Raw genomic sequence first — 15,791 nt, 5'->3', positions numbered from 1 at the left:
TCGATTCCCGGTCAGGGAAGTGTGTGCTTTCTTGCACACCAAGTCCACTACAAGACTCTGGAAGGTCCCCCCCCCACCCACATGCTGGGCTGTGTAGGTTGAAGGAATGTAAAGCGTCCTCCTTCTGCTACTTCCTTTTTTGCCAAACTTCTAAACGACACGTTGCTGCCTCATTCACCACCTCCACACACCCACACCAGCGTGGCTTTATGTTTTCAAGTCTGCAAGTCTTTTAGGGAGGCAAGATAAAGTTTGAGAAATTTGAATGGAACAATGTAAATGATCCGTCACTGCCTTCAGCATATTGCACTCTGGCATGCCAGTGCATCTGCAGGCAGGCACCTGGCCATGATATCCCGCAGTGGCACGAGGGAAAAGAAAAGTCTCCTTCGAGCCGGATTTGAACCAACGACCTAAGGATCGCCTTATTAACAACTACAGTCCTCCGCTCTACCAACTGAGCTATTGAAGGTGCTATGCTAAGGGATTGGACTGAAAACTGACAAGTGCGTTTAGGACAGACTCTCATGCACTCCTATGATTGTAGAGCGAGTACATCCGGCAAAAGCCTAGCCCTAGCCCCTGAACTTAATCCTATCTCCTTCCTTTCAGACGTAGCTGAAAACGGTGGCCCTGGTGGTCTAGTGGCTAGGATTCGGCGCTCTCACCGCTGCGGCTGGGTTCGATTCCCGGTCAGGGAAGTGTGTGCTTTCTTGCACACCAAGTCCACTACAAGACTCTGGAAGGTCCCCCCCCCACCCACATGCTGGGCTGTGTAGGTTGAAGGAATGTAAAGCGTCCTCCTTCTGCTACTTCCTTTTTTGCCAAACTTCTAAACGACACGTTGCTGCCTCATTCACCACCTCCACACACCCACACCAGCGTGGCTTTATGTTTTCAAGTCTGCAAGTCTTTTAGGGAGGCAAGATAAAGTTTGAGAAATTTGAATGGAACAATGTAAATGATCCGTCACTGCCTTCAGCATATTGCACTCTGGCATGCCAGTGCATCTGCAGGCAGGCACCTGGCCATGATATCCCGCAGTGGCACGAGGGAAAAGAAAAGTCTCCTTCGAGCCGGATTTGAACCGGCGACCTAAGGATGGCCTTATTAACAACTACAGTCCTCCGCTCTACCAACTGAGCTATCGAAGGTGCTATGCTAAAAGGTTGGACTGAAAACTGACAAGTGCGTTTAGGACAGACTCTCATGCACTCCTATGATTGTAGAGCGAGTACATCCGGCAAAAGCCTAGCCCTAGCCCCTGAACTTAATCCTATCTCCTTCCTTTCAGACGTAGCTGAAAACGGTGGCCCTGGTGGTCTAGTGGCTAGGATTCGGCGCTCTCACCGCTGCGGCCGGGTTCGATTCCCGGTCAGGGAAGTGTGTGCTTTCTTGCACACCAAGTCCACTACAAGACTCTGGAAGGTCCCCCCCCCACCCACATGCTGGGCTGTGTAGGTTGAAGGAATGTAAAGCGTCCTCCTTCTGCTACTTCCTTTTTTGCCAAACTTCTAAACGACACGTTGCTGCCTCATTCACCACCTCCACACACCCACACCAGCGTGGCTTTATGTTTTCAAGTCTGCAAGTCTTTTAGGGAGGCAAGATAAAGTTTGAGAAATTTGAATGGAACAATGTAAATGATCCGTCACTGCCTTCAGCATATTGCACTCTGGCATGCCAGTGCATCTGCAGGCAGGCACCTGGCCATGATATCCCGCAGTGGCACGAGGGAAAAGAAAAGTCTCCTTCGAGCCGGATTTGAACCGGCGACCTAAGGATGGCCTTATTAACAACTACAGTCCTCCGCTCTACCAACTGAGCTATCGAAGGTGCTATGCTAAAAGGTTGGACTGAAAACTGACAAGTGCGTTTAGGACAGACTCTCATGCACTCCTATGATTGTAGAGCGAGTACATCCGGCAAAAGCCTAGCCCTAGCCCCTGAACTTAATCCTATCTCCTTCCTTTCAGACGTAGCTGAAAACGGTGGCCCTGGTGGTCTAGTGGCTAGGATTCGGCGCTCTCACCGCTGCGGCCGGGTTCGATTCCCGGTCAGGGAAGTGTGTGCTTTCTTGCACACCAAGTCCACTACAAGACTCTGGAAGGTCCCCCCCCCACCCACATGCTGGGCTGTGTAGGTTGAAGGAATGTAAAGCGTCCTCCTTCTGCTACTTCCTTTTTTGCCAAACTTCTAAACGACACGTTGCTGCCTCATTCACCACCTCCACACACCCACACCAGCGTGGCTTTATGTTTTCAAGTCTGCAAGTCTTTTAGGGAGGCAAGATAAAGTTTGAGAAATTTGAATGGAACAATGTAAATGATCCGTCACTGCCTTCAGCATATTGCACTCTGGCATGCCAGTGCATCTGCAGGCAGGCACCTGGCCATGATATCCCGCAGTGGCACGAGGGAAAAGAAAAGTCTCCTTCGAGCCGGATTTGAACCAACGACCTAAGGATCGCCTTATTAACAACTACAGTCCTCCGCTCTACCAACTGAGCTATCGAAGGTGCTGTGCTAAAGGGTTGGACTGAAAACTGACAAGTGCGTTTAGGACAGACTCTCATGCACTCCTATGATTGTAGAGCGAGTACATCCGGCAAAAGCCTAGCCCTAGCCCCTGAACTTAATCCTATCTCCTTCCTTTCAGACGTAGCTGAAAACGGTGGCCCTGGTGGTCTAGTGGCTAGGATTCGGCGCTCTCACCGCTGCGGCCGGGTTCGATTCCCGGTCAGGGAAGTGTGTGCTTTCTTGCACACCAAGTCCACTACAAGACTCTGGAAGGTCCCCCCCCCACCCACATGCTGGGCTGTGTAGGTTGAAGGAATGTAAAGCGTCCTCCTTCTGCTACTTCCTTTTTTGCCAAACTTCTAAACGACACGTTGCTGCCTCATTCACCACCTCCACACACCCACACCAGCGTGGCTTTATGTTTTCAAGTCTGCAAGTCTTTTAGGGAGGCAAGATAAAGTTTGAGAAATTTGAATGGAACAATGTAAATGATCCGTCACTGCCTTCAGCATATTGCACTCTGGCATGCCAGTGCATCTGCAGGCAGGCACCTGGCCATGATATCCCGCAGTGGCACGAGGGAAAAGAAAAGTCTCCTTCGAGCCGGATTTGAACCAACGACCTAAGGATCGCCTTATTAACAACTACAGTCCTCCGCTCTACCAACTGAGCTATTGAAGGTGCTATGCTAAGGGATTGGACTGAAAACTGACAAGTGCGTTTAGGACAGACTCTCATGCACTCCTATGATTGTAGAGCGAGTACATCCGGCAAAAGCCTAGCCCTAGCCCCTGAACTTAATCCTATCTCCTTCCTTTCAGACGTAGCTGAAAACGGTGGCCCTGGTGGTCTAGTGGCTAGGATTCGGCGCTCTCACCGCTGCGGCTGGGTTCGATTCCCGGTCAGGGAAGTGTGTGCTTTCTTGCACACCAAGTCCACTACAAGACTCTGGAAGGTCCCCCCCCCACCCACATGCTGGGCTGTGTAGGTTGAAGGAATGTAAAGCGTCCTCCTTCTGCTACTTCCTTTTTTGCCAAACTTCTAAACGACACGTTGCTGCCTCATTCACCACCTCCACACACCCACACCAGCGTGGCTTTATGTTTTCAAGTCTGCAAGTCTTTTAGGGAGGCAAGATAAAGTTTGAGAAATTTGAATGGAACAATGTAAATGATCCGTCACTGCCTTCAGCATATTGCACTCTGGCATGCCAGTGCATCTGCAGGCAGGCACCTGGCCATGATATCCCGCAGTGGCACGAGGGAAAAGAAAAGTCTCCTTCGAGCCGGATTTGAACCGGCGACCTAAGGATGGCCTTATTAACAACTACAGTCCTCCGCTCTACCAACTGAGCTATCGAAGGTGCTATGCTAAAAGGTTGGACTGAAAACTGACAAGTGCGTTTAGGACAGACTCTCATGCACTCCTATGATTGTAGAGCGAGTACATCCGGCAAAAGCCTAGCCCTAGCCCCTGAACTTAATCCTATCTCCTTCCTTTCAGACGTAGCTGAAAACGGTGGCCCTGGTGGTCTAGTGGCTAGGATTCGGCGCTCTCACCGCTGCGGCCGGGTTCGATTCCCGGTCAGGGAAGTGTGTGCTTTCTTGCACACCAAGTCCACTACAAGACTCTGGAAGGTCCCCCCCCCACCCACATGCTGGGCTGTGTAGGTTGAAGGAATGTAAAGCGTCCTCCTTCTGCTACTTCCTTTTTTGCCAAACTTCTAAACGACACGTTGCTGCCTCATTCACCACCTCCACACACCCACACCAGCGTGGCTTTATGTTTTCAAGTCTGCAAGTCTTTTAGGGAGGCAAGATAAAGTTTGAGAAATTTGAATGGAACAATGTAAATGATCCGTCACTGCCTTCAGCATATTGCACTCTGGCATGCCAGTGCATCTGCAGGCAGGCACCTGGCCATGATATCCCGCAGTGGCACGAGGGAAAAGAAAAGTCTCCTTCGAGCCGGATTTGAACCAGCGACCTAAGGATCGCCTTATTAACAACTACAGTCCTCCGCTCTACCAACTGAGCTATCGAAGGTGCTATGCTAAAGGGTTGGACTGAAAACTGACAAGTGCGTTTAGGACAGACTCTCATGCACTCCTATGATTGCAGAGCGAGTACATCCGGCAAAAGCCTAGCCCTAGCCCCTGAACTTAATCCTATCTCCTTCCTTTCAGACGTAGCTGAAAACGGCGGCCCTGGTGGTCTAGTGGCTAGGATTCGGCGCTCTCACCGCTGCGGCCGGGTTCGATTCCCGGTCAGGGAAGTGTGTGCTTTCTTGCACACCAAGTCCACTACAAGACTCTGGAAGGTCCCCCCCCCACCCACATGCTGGGCTGTGTAGGTTGAAGGAATGTAAAGCGTCCTCCTTCTGCTACTTCCTTTTTTGCCAAACTTCTAAACGACACGTTGCTGCCTCATTCACCACCTCCACACACCCACACCAGCATGGCTTTATGTTTTCAAGTCTGCAAGTCTTTTAGGGAGGCAAGATAAAGTTTGAGAAATTTGAATGGAACAATGTAAATGATCCGTCACTGCCTTCAGCATATTGCACTCTGGCATGCCAGTGCATCTGCAGGCAGGCACCTGGCCATGATATCCCGCAGTGGCACGAGGGAAAAGAAAAGTCTCCTTCGAGCCGGATTTGAACCAACGACCTAAGGATCGCCTTATTAACAACTACAGTCCTCCGCTCTACCAACTGAGCTATCGAAGGTGCTGTGCTAAAGGGTTGGACTGAAAACTGACAAGTGCGTTTAGGACAGACTCTCATGCACTCCTATGATTGTAGAGCGAGTACATCCGGCAAAAGCCTAGCCCTAGCCCCTGAACTTAATCCTATCTCCTTCCTTTCAGACGTAGCTGAAAACGGTGGCCCTGGTGGTCTAGTGGCTAGGATTCGGCGCTCTCACCGCTGCGGCCGGGTTCGATTCCCGGTCAGGGAAGTGTGTGCTTTCTTGCACACCAAGTCCACTACAAGACTCTGGAAGGTCCCCCCCCCACCCACATGCTGGGCTGTGTAGGTTGAAGGAATGTAAAGCGTCCTCCTTCTGCTACTTCCTTTTTTGCCAAACTTCTAAACGACACGTTGCTGCCTCATTCACCACCTCCACACACCCACACCAGCGTGGCTTTATGTTTTCAAGTCTGCAAGTCTTTTAGGGAGGCAAGATAAAGTTTGAGAAATTTGAATGGAAAAGTGTAAATGATCCGTCACTGCCTTCAGCATATTGCACTCTGGCATGCCAGTGCATCTGCAGGCAGGCACCTGGCCATGATATCCCGCAGTGGCACGAGGGAAAAGAAAAGTCTCCTTCGAGCCGGATTTGAACCAGCGACCTAAGGATCGCCTTATTAACAACTACAGTCCTCCGCTCTACCAACTGAGCTATCAAAGGTGCTATGCTAAAGGGTTGGACTGAAAACTGACAAGTGCGTTTAGGACAGACTCTCATGCACTCCTATGATTGTAGAGTGAGTACATCCGGCAAAAGCCTAGCCCTAGCCCCTGAACTTAATCCTATCTCCTTCCTTTCAGACGTAGCTGAAAACGGTGGCCCTGGTGGTCTAGTGGCTAGGATTCGGCGCTCTCACCGCTGCGGCCGGGTTCGATTCCCGGTCAGGGAAGTGTGTGCTTTCTTGCACACCAAGTCCACTACAAGACTCTGGAAGGTCCCCCCCCCACCCACATGCTGGGCTGTGTAGGTTGAAGGAATGTAAAGCGTCCTCCTTCTGCTACTTCCTTTTTTGCCAAACTTCTAAACGACACGTTGCTGCCTCATTCACCACCTCCACACACCCACACCAGCGTGGCTTTATGTTTTCAAGTCTGCAAGTCTTTTAGGGAGGCAAGATAAAGTTTGAGAAATTTGAATGGAACAATGTAAATGATCCGTCACTGCCTTCAGCATATTGCACTCTGGCATGCCAGTGCATCTGCAGGCAGGCACCTGGCCATGATATCCCGCAGTGGCACGAGGGAAAAGAAAAGTCTCCTTCGAGCCGGATTTGAACCAGCGACCTAAGGATCGCCTTATTAACAACTACAATCCTCCGCTCTACCAACTGAGCTATCGAAGGTGCTATGCTAAAGGGTTGGACTGAAAACTGACAAGTGCGTTTAGGACAGACTCTCATGCACTCCTATGATTGTAGAGCGAGTACATCCGGCAAAAGCCTAGCCCTAGCCCCTGAACTTAATCCTATCTCCTTCCTTTCAGACGTAGCTGAAAACGGTGGCCCTGGTGGTCTAGTGGCTAGGATTCGGCGCTCTCACCGCTGCGGCCGGGTTCGATTCCCGGTCAGGGAAGTGTGTGCTTTCTTGCACACCAAGTCCACTACAAGACTCTGGAAGGTCCCCCCCCCACCCACATGCTGGGCTGTGTAGGTTGAAGGAATGTAAAGCGTCCTCCTTCTGCTACTTCCTTTTTTGCCAAACTTCTAAACGACACGTTGCTGCCTCATTCACCACCTCCACACACCCACACCAGCGTGGCTTTATGTTTTCAAGTCTGCAAGTCTTTTAGGGAGGCAAGATAAAGTTTGAGAAATTTGAATGGAACAGTGTAAATGATCCGTCACTGCCTTCAGCATATTGCACTCTGGCATGCCAGTGCATCTGCAGGCAGGCACCTGGCCATGATATCCCGCAGTGGCACGAGGGAAAAGAAAAGTCTCCTTCGAGCCGGATTTGAACCAGCGACCTAAGGATCGCCTTATTAACAACTACAGTCCTCCGCTCTACCAACTGAGCTATCGAAGGTGCTATGTTAAGGGTTGGACTGAAAACTGACAAGTGCGTTTAGGACAGACTCTCATGCACTCCTATGATTGTAGAGCGAGTACATCCGGCAAAAGCCTAGCCCTAGCCCCTGAACTTAATCCTATCTCCTTCCTTTCAGACGTAGCTGAAAATGGTGGCCCTGGTGGTCTAGTGGCTAGGATTCGGCGCTCTCACCGCTGCGGCCGGGTTCGATTCCCGGTCAGGGAAGTGTGTGCTTTCTTGCACACCAAGTCCACTACAAGACTCTGGAAGGTCCCCCCCCCACCCACATGCTGGGCTGTGTAGGTTGAAGGAATGTAAAGCGTCCTCCTTCTGCTACTTCCTTTTTTGCCAAACTTCTAAACGACACGTTGCTGCCTCATTCACCACCTCCACACACCCACACCAGCGTGGCTTTATGTTTTCAAGTCTGCAAGTCTTTTAGGGAGGCAAGATAAAGTTTGAGAAATTTGAATGGAACAATGTAAATGATCCGTCACTGCCTTCAGCATATTGCACTCTGGCATGCCAGTGCATCTGCAGGCAGGCACCTGGCCATGATATCCCGCAGTGGCACGAGGGAAAAGAAAAGTCTCCTTCGAGCCGGATTTGAACCAGCGACCTAAGGATCGCCTTATTAACAACTACAGTCCTCCGCTCTACCAACTGAGCTATCGAAGGTGCTATGCTAAAGGGTTGGACTGAAAACTGACAAGTGCGTTTAGGACAGACTCTCATGCACTCCTATGATTGTAGAGCGAGTACATCCGGCAAAAGCCTAGCCCTAGCCCCTGAACTTAATCCTATCTCCTTCCTTTCAGACGTAGCTGAAAACGGTGGCCCTGGTGGTCTAGTGGCTAGGATTCGGCGCTCTCACCGCTGCGGCCGGGTTCGATTCCCGGTCAGGGAAGTGTGTGCTTTCTTGCACACCAAGTCCACTACAAGACTCTGGAAGGTCCCCCCCCCACCCACATGCTGGGCTGTGTAGGTTGAAGGAATGTAAAGCGTCCTCCTTCTGCTACTTCCTTTTTTGCCAAACTTCTAAACGACACGTTGCTGCCTCATTCACCACCTCCACACACCCACACCAGCGTGGCTTTATGTTTTCAAGTCTGCAAGTCTTTTAGGGAGGCAAGATAAAGTTTGAGAAATTTGAATGGAACAGTGTAAATGATCCGTCACTGCCTTCAGCATATTGCACTCTGGCATGCCAGTGCATCTGCAGGCAGGCACTTGGCCATGATATCCCGCAGTGGCACGAGGGAAAAGAAAAGTCTCCTTCGAGCCGGATTTGAACCAGCGACCTAAGGATCGCCTTATTAACAACTACAGTCCTCCGCTCTACCAACTGAGCTATCAAAGGTGCTATGTTAAGGCTTGGACTGAAAACTGACAAGTGCGTTTAGGACAGACTCTCATGCACTCCTATGATTGTAGAGCGAGTACATCCGGCAAAAGCCTAGCCCTAGCCCCTGAACTTAATCCTATCTCCTTCCTTTCAGACGTAGCTGAAAACGGTGGCCCTGGTGGTCTAGTGGCTAGGATTCGGCGCTCTCACCGCTGCGGCCGGGTTCGATTCCCGGTCAGGGAAGTGTGTGCTTTCTTGCACACCAAGTCCACTACAAGACTCTGGAAGGCCCCCCCCCCACCCACATGCTGGGCTGTGTAGGTTGAAGGAATGAAAAGCGTCCTCCTTCTGCTACTTCCTTTTTTGCCAAACTTCTAAACGACACGTTGCTGCCTCATTCACCACCTCCACACACCCACACCAGCGTGGCTTTATGTTTTCAAGTCTGCAAGTCTTTTAGGGAGGCAAGATAAAGTTTGAGAAATTTGAATGGAACAATGTAAATGATCCGTCACTGCCTTCAGCATATTGCACTCTGGCATGCCAGTGCATCTGCAGGCAGGCACCTGGCCATGATATCCCGCAGTGGCACGAGGGAAAAGAAAAGTCTCCTTCGAGCCGGATTTGAACCAGCGACCTAAGGATCGCCTTATTAACAACTACAGTCCTCCGCTCTACCAACTGAGCTATCGAAGGTGCTATGCTAAAGGGTTGGACTGAAAACTGACAAGTGCGTTTAGGACAGACTCTCATGCACTCCTATGATTGTAGAGCGAGTACATCCGGCAAAAGCCTAGCCCTAGCCCCTGAACTTAATCCTATCTCCTTCCTTTCAGACGTAGCTGAAAACGGTGGCCCTGGTGGTCTAGTGGCTAGGATTCGGCGCTCTCACCGCTGCGGCCGGGTTCGATTCCCGGTCAGGGAAGTGTGTGCTTTCTTGCACACCAAGTCCACTACAAGACTCTGGAAGGTCCCCCCCCCACCCACATGCTGGGCTGTGTAGGTTGAAGGAATGTAAAGCGTCCTCCTTCTGCTACTTCCTTTTTTGCCAAACTTCTAAACGACACGTTGCTGCCTCATTCACCACCTCCACACACCCACACCAGCGTGGCTTTATGTTTTCAAGTCTGCAAGTCTTTTAGGGAGGCAAGATAAAGTTTGAGAAATTTGAATGGAACAGTGTAAATGATCCGTCACTGCCTTCAGCATATTGCACTCTGGCATGCCAGTGCATCTGGAGGCAGGCACCTGGCCATGATATCCCACAGTGGCGCGAGGGAAAAGAAAAGTCTTCTTCGAGCCGGATTTGAACCAGCGACCTAAGGATCGCCTTATTAACAACTACAGTCCTCCGCTCTACCAACTGAGCTATCGAAGATGCTATGCTAAAGGGTTGGACTGAAAACTGACAAGTGCGTTTAGGACAGACTCTCATGCACTCCTATGTTTGTAGAGCGAGTACATCCGGCAAAAGCCTAGCCCTAGCCCCTGAACTTAATCCTATCTCCTTCCTTTCAGACGTAGCTGAAAACGGTGGCCCTGGTGGTCTAGTGGCTAGGATTCGGCGCTCTCACCGCTGCGGCCGGGTTCGATTCCCGGTCAGGGAAGTGTGTGCTTTCTTGCACACCAAGTCCACTACAAGACTCTGGAAGGTCCCCCCCCCACCCACATGCTGGGCTGTGTAGGTTGAAGGAATGTAAAGCGTCCTCCTTCTGCTACTTCCTTTTTTGCCAAACTTCTAAACGACACGTTGCTGCCTCATTCACCACCTCCACACACCCACACCAGCGTGGCTTTATGTTTTCAAGTCTGCAAGTCTTTTAGGGAGGCAAGATAAAGTTTGAGAAATTTGAATGGAACAGTGTAAATGATCCGTCACTGCCTTCAGCATATTGCACTCTGGCATGCCAGTGCATCTGCAGGCAGGCACCTGGCCATGATATCCCGCAGTGGCACGAGGGAAAAGAAAAGTCTCCTTCGAGCCGGATTTGAACCAGCGACCTAAGGATCGCCTTATTAACAACTACAGTCCTCCGCTCTACCAACTGAGCTATCGAAGGTGCTATGTTAAGGGTTGGACTGAAAACTGACAAGTGCGTTTAGGACAGACTCTCATGCACTCCTATGATTGTAGAGCGAGTACATCCGGCAAAAGCCTAGCCCTAGCCCCTGAACTTAATCCTATCTCCTTCCTTTCAGACGTAGCTGAAAACGGTGGCCCTGGTGGTCTAGTGGCTAGGATTCGGCGCTCTCACCGCTGCGGCCGGGTTCGATTCCCGGTCAGGGAAGTGTGTGCTTTCTTGCACACCAAGTCCACTACAAGACTCTGGAAGGCCCCCCCCCCACCCACATGCTGGGCTGTGTAGGTTGAAGGAATGAAAAGCATCCTCCTTCTGCTACTTCCTTTTTTGCCAAACTTCTAAACGACACGTTGCTGCCTCATTCACCACCTCCACACACCCACACCAGCGTGGCTTTATGTTTTCAAGTCTGCAAGTCTTTTAGGGAGGCAAGATAAAGTTTGAGAAATTTGAATGGAACAATGTAAATGATCCGTCACTGCCTTCAGCATATTGCACTCTGGCATGCCAGTGCATCTGCAGGCAGGCACCTGGCCATGATATCCCGCAGTGGCACGAGGGAAAAGAAAAGTCTCCTTCGAGCCGGATTTGAACCAGCGACCTAAGGATCGCCTTATTAACAACTACAGTCCTCCGCTCTACCAACTGAGCTATCGAAGGTGCTATGCTAAAGGGTTGGACTGAAAACTGACAAGTGCGTTTAGGACAGACTCTCATGCACTCCTATGATTGTAGAGCGAGTACATCCGGCAAAAGCCTAGCCCTAGCCCCTGAACTTAATCCTATCTCCTTCCTTTCAGACGTAGCTGAAAACGGTGGCCCTGGTGGTCTAGTGGCTAGGATTCGGCGCTCTCACCGCTGCGGCCGGGTTCGATTCCCGGTCAGGGAAGTGTGTGCTTTCTTGCACACCAAGTCCACTACAAGACTCTGGAAGGCCCCCCCCCCACCCACATGCTGGGCTGTGTAGGTTGAAGGAATGAAAAGCGTCCTCCTTCTGCTACTTCCTTTTTTGCCAAACTTCTAAACGACACGTTGCTGCCTCATTCACCACCTCCACACACCCACACCAGCGTGGCTTTATGTTTTCAAGTCTGCAAGTCTTTTAGGGAGGCAAGATAAAGTTTGAGAAATTTGAATGGAACAATGTAAATGATCCGTCACTGCCTTCAGCATATTGCACTCTGGCATGCCAGTGCATCTGCAGGCAGGCACCTGGCCATGATATCCCGCAGTGGCACGAGGGAAAAGAAAAGTCTCCTTCGAGCCGGATTTGAACCAGCGACCTAAGGATCGCCTTATTAACAACTACAGTCCTCCGCTCTACCAACTGAGCTATCGAAGGTGCTATGCTAAAGGGTTGGACTGAAAACTGACAAGTGCGTTTAGGACAGACTCTCATGCACTCCTATGATTGTAGAGCGAGTACATCCGGCAAAAGCCTAGCCCTAGCCCCTGAACTTAATCCTATCTCCTTCCTTTCAGACGTAGCTGAAAACGGTGGCCCTGGTGGTCTAGTGGCTAGGATTCGGCGCTCTCACCGCTGCGGCCGGGTTCGATTCCCGGTCAGGGAAGTGTGTGCTTTCTTGCACACCAAGTCCACTACAAGACTCTGGAAGGTCCCCCCCCCACCCACATGCTGGGCTGTGTAGGTTGAAGGAATGTAAAGCGTCCTCCTTCTGCTACTTCCTTTTTTGCCAAACTTCTAAACGACACGTTGCTGCCTCATTCACCACCTCCACACACCCACACCAGCGTGGCTTTATGTTTTCAAGTCTGCAAGTCTTTTAGGGAGGCAAGATAAAGTTTGAGAAATTTGAATGGAACAGTGTAAATGATCCGTCACTGCCTTCAGCATATTGCACTCTGGCATGCCAGTGCATCTGGAGGCAGGCACCTGGCCATGATATCCCACAGTGGCGCGAGGGAAAAGAAAAGTCTTCTTCGAGCCGGATTTGAACCAGCGACCTAAGGATCGCCTTATTAACAACTACAGTCCTCCGCTCTACCAACTGAGCTATCGAAGATGCTATGCTAAAGGGTTGGACTGAAAACTGACAAGTGCGTTTAGGACAGACTCTCATGCACTCCTATGATTGTAGAGCGAGTACATCCGGCAAAAGCCTAGCCCTAGCCCCTGAACTTAATCCTATCTCCTTCCTTTCAGACGTAGCTGAAAACGGTGGCCCTGGTGGTCTAGTGGCTAGGATTCGGCGCTCTCACCGCTGCGGCCGGGTTCGATTCCCGGTCAGGGAAGTGTGTGCTTTCTTGCACACCAAGTCCACTACAAGACTCTGGAAGGCCCCCCCCACACCCACATGCTGGGCTGTGTAGGTTGAAGGAATGAAAAGCGTCCTCCTTCTGCTACTTCCTTTTTTGCCAAACTTCTAAACGACACGTTGCTGCCTCATTCACCACCTCCACACACCCACACCAGCGTGGCTTTATGTTTTCAAGTCTGCAAGTCTTTTAGGGAGGCAAGATAAAGTTTGAGAAATTTGAATGGAACAATGTAAATGATCCGTCACTGCCTTCAGCATATTGCACTCTGGCATGCCAGTGCATCTGCAGGCAGGCACCTGGCCATGATATCCCGCAGTGGCACGAGGGAAAAGAAAAGTCTCCTTCGAGCCGGATTTGAACCAGCGACCTAAGGATCGCCTTATTAACAACTACAGTCCTCCGCTCTACCAACTGAGCTATCGAAGGTGCTATGCTAAAGGGTTGGACTGAAAACTGACAAGTGCGTTTAGGACAGACTCTCATGCACTCCTATGATTGTAGAGCGAGTACATCCGGCAAAAGCCTAGCCCTAGCCCCTGAACTTAATCCTATCTCCTTCCTTTCAGACGTAGCTGAAAACGGTGGCCCTGGTGGTCTAGTGGCTAGGATTCGGCGCTCTCACCGCTGCGGCCGGGTTCGATTCCCGGTCAGGGAAGTGTGTGCTTTCTTGCACACCAAGTCCACTACAAGACTCTGGAAGGTCCCCCCCCCACCCACATGCTGGGCTGTGTAGGTTGAAGGAATGTAAAGCGTCCTCCTTCTGCTACTTCCTTTTTTGCCAAACTTCTAAACGACACGTTGCTGCCTCATTCACCACCTCCACACACCCACACCAGCGTGGCTTTATGTTTTCAAGTCTGCAAGTCTTTTAGGGAGGCAAGATAAAGTTTGAGAAATTTGAATGGAACAGTGTAAATGATCCGTCACTGCCTTCAGCATATTGCACTCTGGCATGCCAGTGCATCTGGAGGCAGGCACCTGGCCATGATATCCCACAGTGGCGCGAGGGAAAAGAAAAGTCTTCTTCGAGCCGGATTTGAACCAGCGACCTAAGGATCGCCTTATTAACAACTACAGTCCTCCGCTCTACCAACTGAGCTATCGAAGATGCTATGCTAAAGGGTTGGACTGAAAACTGACAAGTGCGTTTAGGACAGACTCTCATGCACTCCTATGATTGTAGAGCGAGTACATCCGGCAAAAGCCTAGCCCTAGCCCCTGAACTTAATCCTATCTCCTTCCTTTCAGACGTAGCTGAAAACGGTGGCCCTGGTGGTCTAGTGGCTAGGATTCGGCGCTCTCACCGCTGCGGCCGGGTTCGATTCCCGGTCAGGGAAGTGTGTGCTTTCTTGCACACCAAGTCCACTACAAGACTCTGGAAGGTCCCCCCCCCACCCACATGCTGGGCTGTGTAGGTTGAAGGAATGTAAAGCGTCCTCCTTCTGCTACTTCCTTTTTTGCCAAACTTCTAAACGACACGTTGCTGCCTCATTCACCACCTCCACACACCCACACCAGCGTGGCTTTATGTTTTCAAGTCTGCAAGTCTTTTAGGGAGGCAAGATAAAGTTTGAGAAATTTGAATGGAACAGTGTAAATGATCCGTCACTGCCTTCAGCATATTGCACTCTGGCATGCCAGTGCATCTGCAGGCAGGCACCTGGCCATGATATCCCGCAGTGGCACGAGGGAAAAGAAAAGTCTCCTTCGAGCCGGATTTGAACCAGCGACCTAAGGATTGCCTTATTAACAACTACAGTCCTCCGCTCTACCAACTGAGCTATCGAAGGTGCTATGTTAAGGGTTGGACTGAAAACTGACAAGTGCGTTTAGGACAGACTCTCATGCACTCCTATGATTGTAGAGCGAGTACATCCGGCAAAAGCCTAGCCCTAGCCCCTGAACTTAATCCTATCTCCTTCCTTTCAGACGTAGCTGAAAACGGTGGCCCTGGTGGTCTAGTGGCTAGGATTCGGCGCTCTCACCGCTGCGGCCGGGTTCGATTCCCGGTCAGGGAAGTGTGTGCTTTCTTGCACACCAAGTCCACTACAAGACTCTGGAAGGCCCCCCCCCCACCCACATGCTGGGCTGTGTAGGTTGAAGGAATGAAAAGCGTCCTCCTTCTGCTACTTCCTTTTTTGCCAAACTTCTAAACGACACGTTGCTGCCTCATTCACCACCTCCACACACCCACACCAGCGTGGCTTTATGTTTTCAAGTCTGCAAGTCTTTTAGGGAGGCAAGATAAAGTTTGAGAAATTTGAATGGAACAATGTAAATGATCCGTCACTGCCTTCAGCATATTGCACTCTGGCATGCCAGTGCATCTGCAGGCAGGCACCTGGCCATGATATCCCGCAGTGGCACGAGGGAAAAGAAAAGTCTCCTTCGAGCCGGATTTGAACCAGCGACCTAAGGATCGCCTTATTAACAACTACAGTCCTCCGCTCTACCAACTGAGCTATCGAAGGTGCTATGCTAAAGGGTTGGACTGAAAACTGACAAGTGCGTTTAGGACAGACTCTCATGCACTCCTATGATTGTAGAGCGAGTACATCCGGCAAAAGCCTAGCCCTAGCCCCTGAACTTAATCCTATCTCCTTCCTTTCAGACGTAGCTGAAAACGGTGGCCCTGGTGGTCTAGTGGCTAGGATTCGGCGCTCTCACCGCTGCGGCCGGGTTCGATTCCCGGTCAGGGAAGTGTGTGCTTTCTTGCACACCAAGTCCACTACAAGACTCTGGAAGGTCCCCCCCCCACCCACATGCTGGGCTGTGTAGGTTGAAGGAATG

The 15,791-nt window shown here is 50.9% G+C and overlaps 19 non-coding genes across 19 annotated transcripts; all 19 read right to left on the bottom strand.

The window, feature by feature from the left end:
* Positions 1–1,067: 1,067 nt before the first annotated feature.
* Positions 1,068–1,154, bottom strand: trnay-gua (transfer RNA tyrosine (anticodon GUA)). The gene is given in 2 exon segments: positions 1,068–1,103; positions 1,118–1,154. It is a non-coding gene; the product is annotated as a tRNA-Tyr (tRNA).
* A 595-nt stretch (positions 1,155–1,749) lies between these two features.
* On the bottom strand, positions 1,750–1,836 carry trnay-gua (transfer RNA tyrosine (anticodon GUA)). The gene is given in 2 exon segments: positions 1,750–1,785; positions 1,800–1,836. It is a non-coding gene; the product is annotated as a tRNA-Tyr (tRNA).
* A 1,959-nt stretch (positions 1,837–3,795) lies between these two features.
* On the bottom strand, positions 3,796–3,882 carry trnay-gua (transfer RNA tyrosine (anticodon GUA)). Its single transcript is given in 2 exon segments — positions 3,796–3,831; positions 3,846–3,882. It is a non-coding gene; the product is annotated as a tRNA-Tyr (tRNA).
* Positions 3,883–4,477: 595 nt separating this feature from the next.
* Positions 4,478–4,564, bottom strand: trnay-gua (transfer RNA tyrosine (anticodon GUA)). The gene is given in 2 exon segments: positions 4,478–4,513; positions 4,528–4,564. It is a non-coding gene; the product is annotated as a tRNA-Tyr (tRNA).
* A 1,277-nt stretch (positions 4,565–5,841) lies between these two features.
* On the bottom strand, positions 5,842–5,928 carry trnay-gua (transfer RNA tyrosine (anticodon GUA)). Its single transcript is given in 2 exon segments — positions 5,842–5,877; positions 5,892–5,928. It is a non-coding gene; the product is annotated as a tRNA-Tyr (tRNA).
* Positions 5,929–6,523: 595 nt separating this feature from the next.
* trnay-gua (transfer RNA tyrosine (anticodon GUA)) lies at positions 6,524–6,610 on the bottom strand. Its single transcript is given in 2 exon segments — positions 6,524–6,559; positions 6,574–6,610. It is a non-coding gene; the product is annotated as a tRNA-Tyr (tRNA).
* Positions 6,611–7,205: 595 nt separating this feature from the next.
* Positions 7,206–7,292, bottom strand: trnay-gua (transfer RNA tyrosine (anticodon GUA)). The gene is given in 2 exon segments: positions 7,206–7,241; positions 7,256–7,292. It is a non-coding gene; the product is annotated as a tRNA-Tyr (tRNA).
* Positions 7,293–7,886: 594 nt separating this feature from the next.
* trnay-gua (transfer RNA tyrosine (anticodon GUA)) lies at positions 7,887–7,973 on the bottom strand. The gene is given in 2 exon segments: positions 7,887–7,922; positions 7,937–7,973. It is a non-coding gene; the product is annotated as a tRNA-Tyr (tRNA).
* A 595-nt stretch (positions 7,974–8,568) lies between these two features.
* On the bottom strand, positions 8,569–8,655 carry trnay-gua (transfer RNA tyrosine (anticodon GUA)). Its single transcript is given in 2 exon segments — positions 8,569–8,604; positions 8,619–8,655. It is a non-coding gene; the product is annotated as a tRNA-Tyr (tRNA).
* Positions 8,656–9,249: 594 nt separating this feature from the next.
* trnay-gua (transfer RNA tyrosine (anticodon GUA)) lies at positions 9,250–9,336 on the bottom strand. Its single transcript is given in 2 exon segments — positions 9,250–9,285; positions 9,300–9,336. It is a non-coding gene; the product is annotated as a tRNA-Tyr (tRNA).
* Positions 9,337–9,931: 595 nt separating this feature from the next.
* Positions 9,932–10,018, bottom strand: trnay-gua (transfer RNA tyrosine (anticodon GUA)). Its single transcript is given in 2 exon segments — positions 9,932–9,967; positions 9,982–10,018. It is a non-coding gene; the product is annotated as a tRNA-Tyr (tRNA).
* A 595-nt stretch (positions 10,019–10,613) lies between these two features.
* On the bottom strand, positions 10,614–10,700 carry trnay-gua (transfer RNA tyrosine (anticodon GUA)). The gene is given in 2 exon segments: positions 10,614–10,649; positions 10,664–10,700. It is a non-coding gene; the product is annotated as a tRNA-Tyr (tRNA).
* A 594-nt stretch (positions 10,701–11,294) lies between these two features.
* On the bottom strand, positions 11,295–11,381 carry trnay-gua (transfer RNA tyrosine (anticodon GUA)). The gene is given in 2 exon segments: positions 11,295–11,330; positions 11,345–11,381. It is a non-coding gene; the product is annotated as a tRNA-Tyr (tRNA).
* Positions 11,382–11,976: 595 nt separating this feature from the next.
* Positions 11,977–12,063, bottom strand: trnay-gua (transfer RNA tyrosine (anticodon GUA)). Its single transcript is given in 2 exon segments — positions 11,977–12,012; positions 12,027–12,063. It is a non-coding gene; the product is annotated as a tRNA-Tyr (tRNA).
* A 595-nt stretch (positions 12,064–12,658) lies between these two features.
* trnay-gua (transfer RNA tyrosine (anticodon GUA)) lies at positions 12,659–12,745 on the bottom strand. The gene is given in 2 exon segments: positions 12,659–12,694; positions 12,709–12,745. It is a non-coding gene; the product is annotated as a tRNA-Tyr (tRNA).
* A 595-nt stretch (positions 12,746–13,340) lies between these two features.
* trnay-gua (transfer RNA tyrosine (anticodon GUA)) lies at positions 13,341–13,427 on the bottom strand. Its single transcript is given in 2 exon segments — positions 13,341–13,376; positions 13,391–13,427. It is a non-coding gene; the product is annotated as a tRNA-Tyr (tRNA).
* A 595-nt stretch (positions 13,428–14,022) lies between these two features.
* On the bottom strand, positions 14,023–14,109 carry trnay-gua (transfer RNA tyrosine (anticodon GUA)). The gene is given in 2 exon segments: positions 14,023–14,058; positions 14,073–14,109. It is a non-coding gene; the product is annotated as a tRNA-Tyr (tRNA).
* A 595-nt stretch (positions 14,110–14,704) lies between these two features.
* trnay-gua (transfer RNA tyrosine (anticodon GUA)) lies at positions 14,705–14,791 on the bottom strand. The gene is given in 2 exon segments: positions 14,705–14,740; positions 14,755–14,791. It is a non-coding gene; the product is annotated as a tRNA-Tyr (tRNA).
* A 594-nt stretch (positions 14,792–15,385) lies between these two features.
* On the bottom strand, positions 15,386–15,472 carry trnay-gua (transfer RNA tyrosine (anticodon GUA)). Its single transcript is given in 2 exon segments — positions 15,386–15,421; positions 15,436–15,472. It is a non-coding gene; the product is annotated as a tRNA-Tyr (tRNA).
* Positions 15,473–15,791: the final 319 nt, after the last annotated feature.

The sequence above is a fragment of the Hoplias malabaricus genome, unplaced genomic scaffold, assembly GCF_029633855.1.
Source record: "Hoplias malabaricus isolate fHopMal1 unplaced genomic scaffold, fHopMal1.hap1 scaffold_100, whole genome shotgun sequence".
Classification (NCBI taxonomy): domain Eukaryota; kingdom Metazoa; phylum Chordata; class Actinopteri; order Characiformes; family Erythrinidae; genus Hoplias; species Hoplias malabaricus.
The sequence above is the reverse complement of the archived record's forward strand: the minus strand, read 5'-3'. Positions and strand labels throughout refer to the sequence as shown.